Source organism: Pecten maximus, chromosome 11 (assembly GCF_902652985.1).
Source record: "Pecten maximus chromosome 11, xPecMax1.1, whole genome shotgun sequence".
Classification (NCBI taxonomy): Eukaryota; Metazoa; Mollusca; class Bivalvia; order Pectinida; family Pectinidae; genus Pecten; species Pecten maximus.
Genome location: NC_047025.1, coordinates 24,345,889 through 24,363,566, shown reverse-complemented (window position 1 = coordinate 24,363,566; position 17,678 = coordinate 24,345,889). Strand labels below are relative to the sequence as shown.

General features: G+C 36.8%; 1 pseudogene; it reads right to left on the bottom strand.

Moving 5' to 3' along the window:
- Window positions 1-365: 365 nt before the first annotated feature.
- The window catches only part of LOC117337326, a 60,863-nt pseudogene continuing 43,550 nt past the window's right edge, over window positions 366-17,678 (bottom strand).

The following is a 17,678-nucleotide window of genomic DNA, read 5'->3' as shown; positions in this document are numbered from 1 at the left end:
ATCTTACAATACAACGTGTGATTGTCCGACGACTAAGCGAACTGTAAGAACTGGTTTCGATGACTGTGGTGTGCTACAGGAAGCAAGGAAAGACTGATCATGCTAAATTTAACGCCAGGGAAGAATTGACATGGAATGTGTTCAAAAAGCTGAAGAAACGAATGGTTAAATTAATATTTCATTCAGAAAATATGGTTCTTGTATGGTTTGAAGAACCTCCCAATGACGCCAGTTTCTTATGCGAAGTAGTTCACATGATTACATAATAACCGTTATTAGAATTGTTATAGGTTTATCTAGTACATGATGATTCACTAGAAAGGATTCTTTTTGGTGTATCAATTGAATAATAACAACGAAACACGTTGAGAATAGTATCATTTTGTCTCGATAGCAAATTTATATTGAAATCTAGTAATATTATACACAATCATGCTAGAGGTAAAAACAATGTGATATGGAATCAATAAAAAGTAAAGCTTTTCAAATCTATCATCTCCTATCAAATACAAAATTGGAATCAATGCTAAATCAAGCAAGGGAACGACCTTGCTTCTACGCCTCGCCAAGTTAACTACAGTGTATAATGTTTGATATATTCAATAGTATACATTTGTTTCATGCCTTGTTAATCAACAGCCAAATTATATCCTTTCGTTAGTATCGATTATTTTCCCTTTGATATCAAGGACACAAAACAACTGTGTTTTACCTGAATAGCCAAAATAAAATCATATATAGGCCAGTTAAAAACCAAAACCAGAAGATCATCGTCTGAAATATCCTGAAATTGTCCTGATAGAGCCATAATTACTGTTAACATCGGCAATCGTGATCAGAAAGACGCTTCATCATGATAATTTGAATGCCTGTGCTCGTTCGTATGTTTCGATTTTCTAGCGGTTGTCATTGCATAGCGAGTCAGGTAACATTACCAAACATTAACACTGTAATCAACATAGAATATTTTTTCATTAAAGGCATTATATCTTCAAAACAATGGAACATTTTCGATGATGAGTCATATAAAAATATTAGAAAACGTACTTTATGTCTTAATTACGATATTATTTACAAGATCAATGAAAAAGACTTTGTCTGGCCAGAATGTTTCTTGGCGTAAAAAGTTAATGTTTTCTTTGCTGCCTGGATACATATTTATATTGTGTCAATAGATTAACACGTGTATAAAACCTTGAAGTGATGAATGTTTCCGCATTCCCCTACCTGATTAGTTATAAATATACAATAAAACTAGCATGTTGTACAAAGAAACAACAAAACTACCTAAGCGGTGTTGTATATAGGTCCAAAACAAAACCAAAAACTTAATCAATGCTTTTTACAGAATCAGCAAAACTACTCTCGTTATAACATGCGTTATTCACAGAAACAACAAAACTAGCCTAAGTTGTTTACCGAAACCAATTAGCATACTTTGTTCACAGTGCCAACAATACTAATCTATATTGTTCACAGAAACAACAAAACTAGTATACATGATTGAAAACAACAACAAATTAGCATAAGTTGTACACATAAACAACAAGTTATTCACAGAAATAACTAACCTAGCCTTCATTGTACATAGAAACAACAAATCTGGGTTATATTGTTCATAGAAACAACAAATCAGCATACGTTGTCTACAGAAACTACAAAGCTAATCTATATTTTTCATATTAGCAAAAATTAGCATACGTTGTACACAGAATCCAAATTTTAGCATACGTTGTACACCAAAACAGCAAACCCTAGTTTACATTGTTCACAAAACAAATATCACAAGGATAGCTAATACATATTTTAAAAACGCATTTGTATATTTTACAAAATTGTATAACATGTAACATATGACACTACTTTTGAACGACACCAAAATATTATTATAATGACAATATATCTTCAATTGTTATCTGATGTTTTATTAGACAACGTAGAATTTATTAATAAAGAACACCTTTCTTAGAATAAAGACTCATTGCAGCAATTGATCACGGAAGAAAATAGATATCTTATAAAAAAAAAAAAAAGAGAAAAAAACAACTGAAAATCTAATCAATCAAAGTTGCTTATTACAATGTAGATGCATATCACACGTATCATACGCCATTTAAACAGTTGCATATCATTCAACCAAACAACTGTTGTTCAGCAATGTTCAAATTTTGAGCTATATTCAACATTATCTTAAATGTTAATTTTTGGAATTTTCTTGCAAAAGAACCAGCGAGAGAACATTTTGAGAAATACATAATTATTTTACTACAACTATACTAGTATATTAGCTTGGAGCAATATTTATGGTTATTGAATTGTTAACACAAAACGAAATTGTTTATGATAAAGCTTTTAAAAAAATCATTATTAGATATACATTTGATATCAGTATTGCCTTAACTAGTCAATATACGAACGCACTAGGGCCATTGTAGTTAGGTGAAGTAATAATGATACCAAATTAAGTAATTGACCAGTTTTTTATGAAAGAAAAACCAATTTTATTTTATTTTAAAACTCTATTTCAACACTCACTCATCATCCGTTATATCAGCAGTTTTTATATTATTGCTGTTGTCCTTACGTTATCTATACATGTATTAACTAAATCATTTCCCATTTTATCATACCTTACCTTCAATGAGATATATCTCCACGGCGTATCATGATTATATTAACTCGACTTTAACCATATCATTACATATTACATTTGAAGATTAACTACTTCATATAATTAATAATTGTATAGGGCATGTAGGCACTTACTAGACGATATTACAAAATAAATGTATGTGACATTAAACATTTCAGATATCAGATAATGCAATAATTGTATGTGACATTTAGCATTTACTAGATCAGATTATGTAATGGTTGTAAGTGACATTTAGCATTTACTAGTTATACCATGTAATAATTGCATGTGACATGAAAACAATTACTAGATCAGATTTATTATAATTACATGTGACATGAAACATTTACCAGATCAGATTATGTAATAATTGTATGTGATATGAAGCATTTATTAGATCAGATTATGTCATAATTGTATGTGACATTTAGCATTTAATTCATCAGATTATGTAATAATTGTATGTGACATTTAGCATTTGCTAGATTATATCATGTAAAATTTTGTGACATGAAACATTTACCAGATCAGATTATGTAATAATTGTATGTTACATTAAACATTTACTTCATCAGATTATGTAATAATTGTTTGCTACATTAAACATTTACTAAATCAGATTATGTAATAATTGTATGTTACATTTAGCATTTACTTCATCAGATTATGTAATAATTGTTTGCTACATTAAACATTTACTAAATCAGATTATGTAATAATTGTATGTTACATTTAGCATTTACTTCATCAGATTATGTAATAATTGTTTGCTACATTAAACATTTACTAAATCAGATTATGTAATAATTGTATGTTACATTTAGCATTTACTTCATCAGATTATGTAATACTTGTATGTGACATGAAACATTTACTACATCAGATTATGTAATTATGCATTAATTTTAACAATACACCTTATGTGTTGACAATGACTAGATCTAATTGGTCATGCTGTGTTGATAAAGACTAGATCTAATTACGTTATCAAATATTAATAGTGACTAGACCCTGTTACGTCATTACATATTTATGATGACTAGGCCTTAGTACATCATTATTTATTTATAATGATTTGATCTAATTATGTCATTACATATACATTGTATATAATAAATAGACCTAATTACGCCATTAAAATGACATGATTTTATTACGTCATTACATGCTATTAATGACTAGGCCTTATTAGACTGCTATTCATTCATATTAGCTAGACAATATTATATTAGAGTATTACTTCTTAAAGGCTAAAGTGTATTCGAGAAGATGTAGTTTTCCATGACGCAAAGGAATTTCTTTTAATCAATAACTTATTCTAAAAACTTTCTACATTCAAATACATTTTCAAAACAGGAATATGAACATTTGTCACAATGTTTCATTGGGTTCGACTTCTCTCTTTTAGCGAATTTACACTAATTAACAATTTCTTTACGGGAAATTTTCGGTATTTTCAAAACTAATGAAACAAAATGATGTGCATTATCGATGTAGTTCAATGCTTGTAATATCATAATATCTTGTTGATAAAAGGATGCTGCTTATTAAGACCACTTGTTTCATTGTTAAAAAATAAATTAATTTACAAAATGAAAATTTCTGATTAAAATGAATAACTCCATTTAGACATTTTATGATGATAATTTTCTTTGTTATATGTAAATGTGTTCATATTTTGTTTTTAATTCAATGATGAAACTAGCAACCAGTTCAACTAAAACAATATTGAAAAAACCCTGTTACTCATTTTTGTATACAATTACACAGGCGTCATACCAAAAAAATCATCATCATTTGACGGCAACTTCACTCTTGTTTCAATTAAGGAGAAGCTGCCACCAGGTCTATAATACTGGGTAGTACGATACGAGGTCGAAATGATTGGAGTAGTCCATTATAAACAATGTCATGTATATGGTCTATAGAAATTCTACTCGAGAGTCACCGTCCCGATCCAAAATACAAAACATATTGAATTTTCTTGTTTACTTATCTACATACTATTTGCTCTGTAGCTCACCACTTATAAGGATAGTTTGGTTAATTTTGAGATTAAAATATCTAATAGATAGAGCATGTCCGCTAAGCACTTTCGGCTTCGTAGTTAGCATGAACACCGACTTAGACTATATTTGATAACAACAGAAGACTGCGTGCTATAGCGAAGGTTTGTTTGCTATAGCTTTCCATGCTATTTTACCATCGGTCTTGTCAGTATCCATAACTGAATGTCAGTTAAATCATATTACGAAATACAAATATGACATAAATTGTAAAAAATAAAATGAATTTAAAAACAGACAGAAGTAGGAGGAAGTCTTCATGTCGAACTTTACTTAATGGTAGTTATTTTAGACCAAAGCAGTGGATTTTTCTAAATCAAACATTTCTTCTGCCTCTTCTTCCTCCTCTATGACAGTGACAGTTTTGCACATGCCTTGTGAAATCCATGCCTTTGGTATCTGTTTCTTTCTTAGAATTGGTGTAACTGACGTTCGTATTCTCTACAATGTAAAACGAAAATGAGTTAGATTAACACCAGTTACGCTGTACATGATTGGTAAGCAATATAACGTTACATGCCTACATGAAAACGTTGTCAGTAGATTACCTATAAATGTCATATCAAGATAGTGTAATGGTTATATCTATAGTGCCTATTTGTCCGCTCCCTTGTTTTTCAATTTATGCTTAATTGATATATAGTAATTAAATATAACAGTAATTTATCTTCTGTTGTTTTCTTCGCCGTCCCAATGGATATACTTATGACGTCGTAGTTGTCATGGAACCAGTTGCACTTACAGTCTGATAAACGCCATCTTTTTTCATAAATTAGAAAAAAAAAAATCAAACTGTTATTTGGTGAAAGTACAATGCTGAAACTCGAACAATACATTATGATGTGACACATTATAATGAAATACTGATATAATTTATATTACTGAATACAAATTATGATAACAGTAGCAGCGATTGACTAAACACGTATATACCTCCATAAGAGTGCCAGGGACCTGTCGAAGTTTAATCAGCATAGTGATTGGGATACAAATCATCGACGCCATTGCCAGCAAGAGGCCGAATGCTTCTCCAAGGGGAGGATACTTGTATGACTCTCCAACCGTGGCTGACTTGAACGTTATAATTTGGAAAATGAAAATTCCCTGAATAACACAAACATGACAAAAAGTTATAAATAAACAACGTTATAAATAATCAAAGTTGCTAAAACAGTTGATTTCTCATTAAAATTTTATGGATCGATCATGAATTGTTACCAAACAGATGAAAAGAGACACTATTCTTAGTTCAGGTTTAATTTCACTGTTTTGTTTATGTGTACAAGATCAATCAGCACTGACCGGATCCTGCAACCGGATATGTTACTCGTCGGCGATGTAATCCAGACTTAATCAGGCCCGGCCAGATATAATTATGCCGTTTAATTTAATGCCAACTACACAGAAAATATGCTTACACAGTATATGGAATATAACCAGATATCAGTTACAAAACTGGGACCTACGATGGCGGCTATCAAAATATCAGATCTGTCAGAGATTTGATCCTGTCAATGACCCCACCATTGTTCACAGCTACAAAACTAGCACGTCCTGTACATGTATTATATGATTACACACAGTTAAGTACGTAACCCAGTAAGTATTATTAATATATCCATTTAAAGTACATATAAATGAACTGAAAATTCATCATTATCAATTTCCATAGTATTACAGAATCAAATAATTTCCTGATCAATTAAGCATTAAGAATTAAGTAAATTCGTTTACAATTATAAAAAAGCCGAAATAAGTAAATTATATAAATATTATCCGTATCAAATACATTATTATTGTATTTTCTAGCATGGCAAAAAAATGACTTTTAGTACATGAAGTGATAATTGTGAAGCCTTTTTTTCAAAATGAAATAATTGTACAAAGTTCGATTTGATATGCTTAGCATCTTTAAGCACGACGATATACATACCGCTGTTACCGCAGGTGTAATGAACTTTAGACAAATCCACAGGAATGGATTGATTCTATATCCGACCATATGTTCTATAACATCATAGAACCGGTGTGCTCCTGGTAACAATAAGATATATCTTATTCATTAAAGGGGCGAGGGTATTATCAAGGGTAATTTGTTTGGGTACAGCAAAACATATTCTAACACATTACAATGGTAGAATGTAACCTACTACTCATTACTTTTATTCCTCTTGAGCTTACTGAGAGGTTTGCCATATCAAGTATTTTGTATTTCGTGCAAGAAATAGTTAATGATAATACTAACCGAAAATCCATCCGACGGCAATACATTCCCAGAAACATACCCACAGCATCACCATACCACTGGCGGAGTAGTAGTCAAACAATGTGAAGATGTATATGCCACCCTGTGGTTTAAAAGATAATGTATACATGTGTATGGTCATCTTGATTAGTCGGCAGTGGGAGATTAAAGTGATATGTCGTACATGATATACAATACATGATATACAATACATGATATAATATATCTTTTTTTTCATTTATAGTTATTGTTATCATGCGTGTCTATTATGTTGTAATGATTTCATACTCTTATATACTTATCAAACACACATTTAAATGTTGATAATACGTGACGTCATAATCACAATTACGTCACAATGAATTCAATTTTGTCACAAAAACATTTTACTGACATGCACCAACGGTTATGTGATAGCAAATGTTTTATTTCAAATCACATGTAAGATATAGTAACAAATCGATGCACGATGCACTAAAGATATAATGTAATGTACATGGTATCACAATGCAATATTTCCTCATCTATAACGTATTTCTGTGGCATTATGATATACATGTACAAGAAAAATAACATTTTTATTAATTAGTCATACATGATAACCAGGTAGAAGGTGTCAACCTACCCTTGTAGTCATGGATAGCCCTATAAGGAAGGCGCACGTGCAGTAGACAGCGGTGATTGCCATCCGGTGCCAACGTTTATTCAGGTACTTAGGGAACATGTCAATAATTGGAGTGATCACAGCCTCGACATGTACGAACTAAAATTGAAAAAAAATATAAACAGTAAAGTTATGTCACAAATCAACACACTATGTTGGGTTTTTAACCAAACCGGGTTTGCTGATTGTACAATAATTTCACGCATATATCATTATATGGTTTTCCATTTACTCCCCGTATTAAAATATGCTGTTTTTAATTCTCGCGCTGGAAACAATATTGAAATAATCTGCATATTGTTATTTTTCTATTAACTATTCACGATTATTTTGATGTACGTTTCGATACTAAAACAAAGCATTAATACCAATATCTTCACGTGTGACGTCACTGCATCGAAGTAACAGATACCGGCGACGATTTCACTCGTCACATCTCGGCTGTTTCAATAACTACAGCAATACGTAATTCAGCCGAGGTCAGCCGATTCGCAAACAAAGACATTTCAGTTATATTAAAGATACATATTAACAAGCAGCAATATATGAAGTAAGATCTAAACTACCGTAAGTATAACTCGTACCTGGCTATCGATACCGACAAGGAACAGCTACCGTAAGTATAACTCGTACCTGGCTATCGATACCGACAAGGAACAGCTACCGTAAGTATAACTCGTACCTGGCTATCGATACCGACAAGGAACAGCTACCGTAAGTATAACTCGTACCTGGCTATCGATACCGACAAGGAACAGCTACCGTAAGTATAACTCGTACCTGGCTATCGATACCGACAAGGAACAGCTACCGTAAGTATAACTCGTACCTGGCTATCGATACCGACAAGGAAGAGCATCAGGAAGAACACCGCGGACCACAGATTGGAGAGGGGCATGCTCAGGACTGCTTTCGGATAGGTGATGAAGGCCAATCCTGCACCTTTAACAGTAAATTGTCGATAGATAACATATGTATGAGAAAATAAAGGGATATTCAGAGATTCCGTCATTTACGTAGGAAATTGATTCTGCTCCGGTTAGAATTTATACTCGATACTACAGGTGAACCAAATCCTGTTATTTTTTAAAAAGAAAATTATTTCTATTTTTCTTTGACCCCCTTTGTCCCACCCCAACAGGATCACATCCTCCACTTACATAACATTAGATTTTATTTCTTTACCCAGTAATGCTTCAGACCAAATCACCAAAATACATATTCAGTTGTTCAAGACTAGTAGAGATTTAAAGGATTAACCTCAATTTTCCCTATTGGGCCCCGCCCCACCGGCCCCAGGGTAGTCCCACCCTCCATTTATACAACATTTGATCTCCTTTGCCAAATAATACTCCAGACCAAATTTCATCAAAATCCATACAGGCGTTCAGGACAAGTAGCGATTTAAATCATTTACCTCAATTTCCCCTATTGGGCCCAGCCCCTCCCGCCCAAGGGAGGCTACACATTCTGATTATACAACGTTTGACTTCATTTGCTTAATAATGCTCCACACCAAATTTCATCAAAATCCTTTCAGGCATTCAGGATTAGCAGAGATTTAAAGGAAATGTTGACGGACGACTGACGACGGACTACGGACGCTGCACCATGGCATAAGCTAACAAGAAAACAAAAGCTCATTTCCCCCTAAATAGTAATCGCTCAAAATATAATAGATGAATAGCATAAGGCTATTGATGGTATGATATAATTAATACTGATGATTTAAGTGATTCTTTATGTTTTTATCCAGTTGATAGTTTCTGATATTTCGCTGGTAAAAAAGCAATTTGATATGATTTTATGTGCTACTTTAGAATTAAGAACACAGGATTTCGAGAGACGGAAAGTTTACGGCTTCCATCGCAAGAACATGTATTCAATTGGCAATGCTCATATCACAGCATCATGGTTTCCATTAGAGAACTTGGCATTTGCCTAAATATGACTTAGATAATGGAATTGCTTTTACCAGTGAAGTAGTAGATAACGATCCTTTCCGGGAAGCCTGCTGTATTCCCCTTGTACATGTTTAATGGTGTCCCGTAAAATCTATTACACTTTGTCATGGTTTTATCGATTTTTTTACTTAAGTATACAGCTTTGTCTTACACGTCGGATTGCATTCGTTTTACTTGTCCAATATTTACGATATCTTATGTATTTTGCGTTTTTCTCCTTTTGTCAATATTGCCACCAACAATAATTTATTAGCAGTCAACGCACTGTTATGTTGGTGTTCTGTGAACACTTTAATGGACTTGCCTGATGACACGACTTCAGATATATCAACTCCCTGTTCCGTTGCCATGAACCCAAGGATAGAGAAAACAGCAAATCCCCCCAGTAAGCTGGTTCCACTGTTAATGCACATGATGATGAAAACAATCCCTGAAACAGAAAGTGAATATGACGTTGATGATGTCTGCAGCACGTCACTGCACCTGAAACATCTTACATGCATAGACAACTCTGAATTCATTTTGAGACACACGGTGCAACGTGGCAGAAAATCCACCAGAAACTCGGATGTCAAACTTAAGGAAAAAGACCCCTTTCAAAATTATCAACAAAACGTAATGTCAAAAATGCGCAAAAACTAAAGGATAATGAACATATTGCAATATATATTATCCATTTGAGTATTTATCTTTAACCATATATATTGTTTATGCGTTTCGTACACTGAGTATGTTTTTCATTATTTTGGCACAATCAGTTACGCTTATCAGACACTGTATTCTGCGTATGATATAATGGATCCATATTATCGCAGAAAGGGAATGTTTTTATCAATAACCGTTTTAATGTTTAAAACAGATTTACAAAGTTCAGCGAAACAGATATACCATACATTCCCTTTGCGATAAGAATACCTGTAAAAGTTATTGTCAAACTTCTTGTAGCTTCCAAGTGTAATCATGGCTCCTAGTGCAATAGCGAGGGAGAAAAATATCTGAGTCCCTCCATCAACCCAAACCTGTAAAACAATCAGTTCTAGAACATCCACATCCTTTCAGGATAACATGGCCTGCAAAATAACCGAACAGTTTACAGCCCACGGATTGGGCAACTTTCCTCAAGAAATCTAAAGCACCACAGCATTAGTGAGGATGAAACGTCTGCCTAAAATATTTGATAAAAAACTCAAGCATCAACATGTCGTCAGATGAGACGGGTGGAGCCTGTGGGGATCTTTCATCTGTAAATAATCAGAATCCAAACATCGTTACTATAGTTTTCGGATATATTTGGAAAGACACATCTGCGGCGAGCCAAGATGATTTTTATCAACGTGAACATACTGTATAGTTGTTCGATTTCGCGGTTGTCAAGATTGCGACCAGTATTTCTGGGTTGAAATTCCACGTAATACCGCCAGGTAAAAATGCATCAAATGTGATTACAGTTAGCCGTATGAAATATTTCCTGTGCAAATAATTTTGTTTTCATTTCGTGTTATTATCAATTACCGTAAAGCAGAGAAATTGAATTCCCCGCGAAAGTTTCCAACTATACAGTATACAGTTGTACTTAATATATAGCCTACATGTAAAGTAGATTTAACTCGGAGTCAGAGTGTTGATTGGAGCAAACATCCTGCATGCAAAAAAATTCGCACACAAAACTAAATACAGCAAAATTTGATTAGAAGCAGTAACCAGGCTACCCGTAAAATAATAAGTTCAAAACAGTCACAATTCCAAATGTTTGTTTCAAGCGTTTTACGTCTGCCAACATCTATGGTCATATGATGGCTGTAAATCCAGGTTGGAAGGCCACATACCTGTAACATAATCAGACCTTAACTAGATACATATACCAGATATAATGGAATATCCAGGCTGGGAAATGATCACTTTTGAAGCGATCACTGTCTGACAGTGGTGCATCACCACGTGAAGCAGTCTGTGATAGACATATGGGTCCTAATGAAATAGACATCCATCCACCCAGAAAAAAAAAATCATATTTATCTTTTGACTGGAACTTAGGCATTACACAGCTGCGTTAAGCTGATTTCAGCACTAATGCTTTTATTTGGGATAACGTATTTGATACCAGTATTACAAGACCGTTCTCAGGAACAAATTCGCCCTCTATTCACATTGTTTAGACGCGTTTCAATCTTCGACTAATTTTTTTTTTCTAGTTCTCAAAATATCCTAACTTACACCTGAATTGATACTACTCGGAGATAAACCTGTTTGTATTAAAAAGCAGAAATATATTGAAAACCGCCATAAATATAAGTTTAAGCATGCTATCTTTTACAAAACAAAATATTAACATAATGTTTTACTACTTAATATTTTAAATATGTATCTGAAATATTAACCTGTTCAGAACAGAAAATGATTAAGATAATACACTATCATAGTTTGTAATGAAGGAGGTCATACATATGATGTGGGCGTGTCCATTTTGAGCCCGTATGGACCCTGACATACCTGAGCCTCAGCCAGTTTGTTGAAGTCCGGAATGAGGAAGTATTTGATGCCATAGAGTGCCCCGTCCAGCGTGAGACCCCGAATCAGCAGCGTGATGAGGACAACGTAAGGGAAAGTAGCCGTGAAATACACAACCTATAACAGTAATTACCTAAATTAGATATGGTCCGACTTTCCTCAATTCACATTGGCTTAAACACAGTCCTGTGGAAGACAATATTTTGACATATTGACTTGATGATTATTCAATATTGCTTTTTGACGTCATGATCACTGTGACGTCATGATGTCTCGGTTAAAAATCCCTATTATCAACATAATCCAGTTCAAACCTTTCGTAAATTTCATATCTAATATAGAAATTAAGGACTTTTAGTTCTGATAGAATCTAAAATATTGAATGCGGCTTTTTGATTCTACCAGATTGGTACTATAACAATTATCGACCTGTATTCACCTGAAAAACAGGTTGATAATTGCTTTATTTCATGACAAAACTGTAACATTTTCACATTATAGAATGATTCTCATTACTCGTAGTATTTGGTAGATAATAGTGATTGACAGGAGAAAAGTTCAAAATGACAATAAATACGACAAAATTCCTTATTCATTATTACTTAAAATTGAACAAAATGTAAATATATAACAATATTTACAAATTCAGTCTACTAAACTCTGTCCGGGAGCACATGCATACATGAATATGAAAGCAAACATCTTTGACGTCATGGATTACCGGTCCACGTCTCAACCTTTATATACAGTACTCACCTTACCGGTCCTCTCCTCAACCTCTGTATACAGTACTCACCTTATCGGTCCACTCCTCAACCTTTATATACAGTACTCACCTTATCGGTCCACTCCTCAACCTTTGTATACAGTACTCACCTTACCGATCCTCTCCTCAACCTTTGTATACAGTACTCACCTTACCGGTCCACTCCTCAACCTTTATATACAGTACTCACCTTATCGGTCCACTCCTCAACCTTTGTATACAATACTCACCTTACCGGTCAACTCCTCAACCTTTGTATACAGTACTCACCTTACCGGTCCTCTCCTCAACCTTTGTATACAGTACTCACCTTACCGATCTACTCCTCAACCTCCGTTTACAGTACTCACCTTACCGGTCCACTCCTCAACCTCTGTATACAGTACTCACCTTACCGGTCCACTCCTCAACCTTTATATACAGTACTCACCTTACCGGTCAACTCCTCAACCTTTGTATACAGTACTCACCTTACCGGTCAACTCCTCAACCTTTATATACAGTACTCACCTTACCGGTCCACTCCTCAACCTTTATATACAGTACTCACCTTACCGGTCCACTCCTCAACCTCTGTATACAGTACTCACCTTACCGGTCAACTCCTCAACCTTTGTATACAGTACTCACCTTACCGGTCCACGTCTCAACCTTTGTATACAGTACTCACCTTACCGGTCAACTCCTCAACCTTTGTATACAGTACTCACCTTACCGATCTACTCCTCAACCTCTGTATACAGTACTCACCTTACCGGTCCACTCCTCAACCTCTGTATACAGTACTCACATTATCGGTCCACTCCTCAACCTCTGTATACAGTACTCACCTTACCGGTCCACTCCTCAACCTCTGTATACAGTACTCACCTTACCGGTCCACTCCTCAACCTTTGTATACAGTACTCACCTTACCGGTCCACTCCTCAACCTCTGTATACAGTACTCACCTTACCGGTCCACTCCTCAACCTTTATATACAGTACTCACCTTACCGGTCCACTCCTCAACCTTTGTATACAGTACTCACCTTACCGGTACACTCCTCAACCTTTGTATACAGTACTCACCTTACCGGTCCACTCCTCAACCTCTCTATACAGTACTCACCTTACCGGTCCACTCCTCAACCTTTATATACACTACTCACCTTACCTGTCCACTCCTCAACCTTTGTATACAGTACTCACATTATCGGTCCACTCCTCAACCTCTATATACAGTACTCACATTATCGGTCCACTCCTCAACCTTTATATACACTACTCACCTTACCTGTCCACTCCTCAACCTTTGTATACAGTACTCACATTATCGGTCCACTCCTCAACCTCTGTATACAGTACTCACCTTACTGGTCCACTCCTCAACCTTTGTATACAGTACTCACTTTACCGGTCCTCTCCCCAACCTTTGTATACAGTACTCACCTTACCGGTCAACTTCTCAACCTCTGTATACAGTACTCACCTTACCGGTCCACTCCTCAACCTTTGTATACAGTACTCACTTTACCGGTCCTCTCATCAACCTTTGTATACAGTACTCACATTATCGGTCCACTCCTCAACCTCTATATACAGTACTCACCTTACCGGTCCACTCCCCAACCTTTGTATACAGTACTCACCTTACCGGTCCACTCCTCAACCTCTATATACAGTACTCACCTTACCGGTCCTCTCCCCAACCTTTGTATACAGTACTCACCTTACCGGTGTACTCCTCAACCTTTGTATACAGTACTCACCTTACCGGTCCACTCCTCAACCTTTGTATACAGTACTCACTTTACCGGTCCTCTCCCCAACCTCTGTATACAGTACTCACCTTACCGGTCCACTCCTCAACCTTTGTATACAGTACTCACCTTACCGGTCCACTCCTCAACCTCTGTATACAGTACTCACCTTACCGGTCCACTCCTCAACCTCTGTATACAGTACTCACATTATCGGTCCTCTCCCCAATCTCTGTATACAGTACTCACCTTACCGGTCCTCTCCTCAATCTCTGTATACAATACTCACCTTACCGGTCCACTCCTCAACCTTTGTATACAGTACTCACCTTACCGGTCCTCTCCCCAATCTCTGTATACAGTACTCACCTTACCGGTCCTCTCCCCAAACTTTGTATACAATACTCACCTTACCGGTCCACTCCTCAACCTTTGTATACAGTACTCACCTTACCGGTCAACTCCTCAACCTTTGTATACAGTACTCACCTTACCGGTCAACTCCTCAACCTTTGTATACAGTACTCACCTTACCGGTCCTCTCCCCAACCTTTATATACAGTACTCACCTTACCGGTCCACTCCTCAACCTTTATATAAAATACTCACCTTACCCGTCCACTCCTCAACCTCTGTATACAGTACTCACCTTACCGGTCCTCTCCCCAACCTTTGTATACAATACTCACCTTACCGGTCAACTCCTCAACCTTTGTATACAGTACTCACCTTACCGGTCCTCTCCCCAACCTTTATATACAGTACTCACCTTACCGGTCAACTCCTCAACCTTTATATACAATACTCACCTTACCGGTCCACTCCTCAACCTTTGTATACAGTACTCACCTTACTGGTCCACTCCTCAACCTTTATATACAATACTCACCTTACCCGTCTACTCCTCAACCTCTGTATACAGTACTCAACTTACCGGTCCACTCCTCAACCTTTGTATACAGTACTCACCTTACCGGTCCACTCCTCAACCTCTGTATACAGTACTCACCTTACCGGTCAACTCCTCAACCTTTGTATACAGTACTCACTTTACCGGTCAACTCCTCAACCTCTGTATACAGTACTCACCTTACCGGTCCACTCCTCAACCTTTGTATACAGTACTCACCTTACCGGTCAACTCCTCAACCTTTGTATACAGTACTCACTTTACCGGTCAACTCCTCAACCTCTGTATACAGTACTCACCTTACCTGTCCACTCCTCAACCTTTGTATACAGTACTCACCTTACCGGTCCACTCCTCAACCTTTGTATACAGTACTCACCTTACCGGTCAACTCCTCAACCTTTGTATACAGTACTCACTTTACCGGTCAACTCCTCAACCTCTGTATACAGTACTCACCTTACCGGTCCACTCCTCAACCTCTGTATACAGTACTCACCTTACCGGTCCACTCCTCAACCTCTATATACAGTACTCACCTTACCGGTCCACTCCTCAACCTTTGTATACAGTACTCACCTTACCGGTCCTCTCCCCAACCTTTGTATACTGTACTCACCTTACCGGTCCTCTTCCCAACCTTTATATACAGTACTCACCTTACCGGTCCACTCCTCAACCTTTGTATACAGTACTCACCTTACCGGTCAACTCCTCAACCTTTGTATACAGTACTCACCTTACCGGTCCACTCCTCAACCTTTGTATACAGTACTCACATTACCGGTCCACTCCTCAACCTCTGTATACAGTACTCACCTTACCGGTACACTCCTCAACCTTTGTATACAGTACTCACCTTACCGGTCAACTCCTCAACCTTTGTATACAGTACTCACCTTACCGGTCCACTCCTCAACCTCTGTATACAGTACTCACCTTACCGGTCCTCTCCCCAACCTTTGTATACTGTACTCACCTTACCGGTCCACTCCTCAACCTTTGTATACAGTACTCACCTTACCGGTCCACTCCTCAACCTTTGTATACAGTACTCACCTTACCGGTCCACTCCCCAACCTTTGTATACAGTACTCACCTTACCGGTCCTCTCCCCCAACCTTTGTATACTGTACTCACCTTACCGGTCCACTCCTCAACCTCTGTATACTGTACTCACCTTACCGGTCCACTCCTCAACCTTTGTATACAGTACTCACCTTACCGGTCCTCTCCCCAACCTTTGTATACTGTACTCACCTTACCGGTCCTCTCCTCAACCTTTGTATACAGTACTCACCTTACCGGTCCACTCCTCAACCTTTATATACAATACTCACCTTACCGGTCCACTCCTCAACCTTTGTATACAGTACTCACTTTACCGGTCTACTCCTCAACCTTTATATACAGTACTCACCTTACCGGTCCACTCCTCAACCTCTATATACAGTACTCACCTTACCGGTCAACTCCTCAACCTTTATATACAGTACTCACCTTACCGGTCCACTCCTCAACCTTTATATACAATACTCACCTTACCGGTCCACTCCTCAACCTTTGTATACAGTACTCACTTTACCGGTCTACTCCTCAACCTTTGTATACAGTACTCACCTTACCGGTCCACTCCTCAACCTTTGTATACAGTACTCACTTTACCGGTCTACTCCTCAACCTTTGTATACAGTACTCACCTTACCGGTCCTCTCCTCAACCTCTATATACAGTACTCACCTTACCGGTCCACTCCACAACCTTTGTATACAGTACTCACCTTACCGGTCCACTCCTCAACCTTTGTATACAGTACTCACCTTACCGGTCCACTCCTCAACCTTTATATACAATACTCACCTTACCGGTCAACTCCACAACCTTTGTATACAGTACTCACCTTACCGGTCAACTCCACAACCTTTGTATACAGTACTCACCTTACCTGTCCACGTCTCAACCTTTGTATACAGTACTCACCTTACCGGTCCACTTGATCCCTTTCCACACACAGAGGTAGACAAATACCCAGACGAAAAGTAAACACAACGCTATATCCCGGATAACCCCGCCGCTCTCCTCAATGCCATCAGACATCTGTAGGACTCTCCGTCTTTAAATAAACAGTCGAAATCAAAATTTAAACTTACATAATTTTTTATAACAAAAAAACACAATT